Consider the following 2,915-nt stretch of genomic DNA (forward strand, 5'->3'; position numbering starts at 1 on the left):
TGTATTTGATTTGAATATCAGCATCACATAAATGTGTCATAATAATTGCAATAAAATATAAAGTTAATCTGTTATTGATACAAGTGGACATAATGAGTTCTACATCTTTTAAGAAATAAATACTGGGATTCAATGTTCAATTAGCATTATGTATGTAAATGAAAGGAGGGGCATTTTCACGCATATGTGATTTTTAATAAACAATCAGGTGTAATATTGGCAGAGAAAGAACGAGGCATTTATAGTGATTAAAAACAGAATGTAAGAAATATGATACTACAGTCCTTAACAATTACAGTTCTGGAAGGAATAAAAATAATAAAGACTGTAGAAATCTAGAGTTATTTTAATATCCTAAGCATTTTGTTAACACAGTTCTGGATGAAGAGTGACATGGTGTATCTATGACAGAGTAAGGATGGTGGCATTTTCATAACATAGTAGTTAAGAAAGTTGAAAGAACAGATACATTCAGTTTAAGAAGTTCTTTTCAAGGTAGATAGAAATTTTGACTCAATGTAAGTCATAAATATCTGCTGGTCTTCATCATCGAAAGTTCATTATCAAAATAATGTTTTTAGGGCTGGCTGTGTCGCACATTGGTTAAGAGCCGGCTTGGAAGCACCAGTTCTGAGCATCAGGGCCACAGTTCAGCTCCCACATGAGGGCCAGTGACGCTGCGCCCTCTACAGCTAAGATGGTGAATGACAGCTAGACCTGGAACTGGACTGCCTTGAGTTGCCGGCTGCAGCGGGGAAGCAGTGGGCTACTGTGAGCTATCATGAGTGGCTGGCAGCCAGTGAGAGCGGCTGGCAGCCAGTGTGAGCTGCCATGAGCCGCCATGAGCCACCGTGAGCGGCCGTCCAGTGGCCGGCGACCGATTGCCTCACCAGGGAAGAGCGCAATGATAATAACAACATGGGCTAGTGAAGTGACATCCTCCACAACTAGACTGAAGAACAAAAGGACAGTAACTTGTCTGTTCCCCTTCCCTGATTCCCCAATGCTGTTCCCCTCCCCCAGTTCCCCAATAAAATCTTAACAAAAAATAATGTTTTTACTAGACTAATGAGAATTATGATAGTTTTGTTACAAATAATCAGGGAGCAATATGAAGCGTGACTAAAAAGGTGGAATGTGAAGAGGTGTAGGCTGTAGCTTGCAAGTTGTGGCAGTGACAGAGGCAGTAGGTTAGATTTAAGTTAGATTTTTTTTTTGGCAATCCTCTATTAAGTATTGCAATGGATTACTTGGAAAGTGATGGAAAAACTCTCTCTGTGGTTACTTGAGAGCGAGATTGAGTTCCAACAGGTGAGTGTTTCAATGAAGGTGAGGATCAGGGACGAAAGTAAAACTAGCCTTAGATTTTGTGTAAAACAGCCAGTCCCCTCAGGTTTAATGGTGTGACTATAACAAAGCAACTGTGTGTGCTTGCAACAATATGCATACACTATCAGGGCTGCTGCATACAAGGGGTTGTAAACTGTCTAACCCTCAAGGGAGCTGAATCACAGACTTTATAAATTTATATGTTATTACAATGTGTTTCTGGCAAATGGCAGTAAAATGTTTAGTTCTATAAAATCAATATAGGAGTTTCCACTTGTTGGATGAACAGGCTCCTAACTGAACCTCTTGCAAATAACTATAAATTCTGGGTAAAATACAAAAAACTACCTGAAGACTCTGGAGACTGGACAAAAGGAGGAAGATTTTGAAGGGGAGTAAAACTTGGAGGAACAACAAACATGGGTTGAGTTTCAGATTTTTGTAGTTTTACCCTGAGGGTACTGGGGCAAGCAGATAAAGGAGCCTCTGGAAAGTGAAGGGAAATTTTCAGAAAGGAGAAGGCCTGAGAAGGTGAACTCCAAGTTTTGTGTATAAATTCTGCCCAAGTCCCTTCCTAACCCCTGAAGCACACATGTGCAGGACACAGTTTCTGAATGGTGATCTGAGCTGCCAACTACTGTAGATGAGACAGTTGGCACTTTGAGTCTGACTAAGACAACTGCCTACCAAAACCAAAACATCAAGTAATATCATATAACCATCAGTTTATAGAGTCTAGAGTTTCCAACACATAACAATTACAATATCCAAATAATTCAAAATTATTTTTCAAAAAGCAAAAAAAACATGACCCATTTTCAAGAGTAAACAACCAATAGATGCCAACCCCCCAATGACTCAAATGTTAGAATTATAAGGATTTTAAAGCAGCTGTTATAATATGCTCAAGGTGACAAAACAAAATATGCTTGGAAAGAAAAAAATGACAAAAAAATCTCTGTAAATTAAAAAAAAATAAATAAAACCAGTACAACAATTTCTAAACAAATGGATAAAGTATCTGGAGGAAAGGGTATCTTTTACTGATTTGCACAAAGGCACTGTATGGACTATGAATCAAATACGTAGTCCTGGAAAATACCTAAAGCCTGTTACTCTTAGGAGGCCATAAAATAGTTAAAATTAGCCCAGGAAAAATTACTTTTAAGTACTTGGAATGAGTTCCATATAAAAAGTGAACTAAACATAATTTAGTAATGCTATGTGAGAACTAAAATATGCAAATGATCCACTAAGTTCCATATTCTAACAGACTTCAATATATAACAACATTTATAAAGAGGATACCAGCTACATAAAGTGTTATGAAGTTGATTTCTCACAAATTTTTGGTCTATAACTGTTCTTTTTTAAATGTTGGTGCTTCTTATAGGTTATATAATACAAAATATATAAAAAGCATAATTCATGAAAGATGAAAGATGTAATTTGTGACCAATGTTATTATAAGTTATATTAAGTTGTGTTTTATATATATTAGTCACAACAAACATGGTAGAGAGTATTTGTGAATGATTACTGAATTTCATTTACTGATTTCCTTTTACAAAGCACTATTTTATTTA

The sequence above is a fragment of the Hipposideros armiger genome, unplaced genomic scaffold, assembly GCF_001890085.2.
Source record: "Hipposideros armiger isolate ML-2016 unplaced genomic scaffold, ASM189008v1 scaffold_162, whole genome shotgun sequence".
Lineage (NCBI taxonomy): Eukaryota > Metazoa > Chordata > Mammalia > Chiroptera > Hipposideridae > Hipposideros > Hipposideros armiger.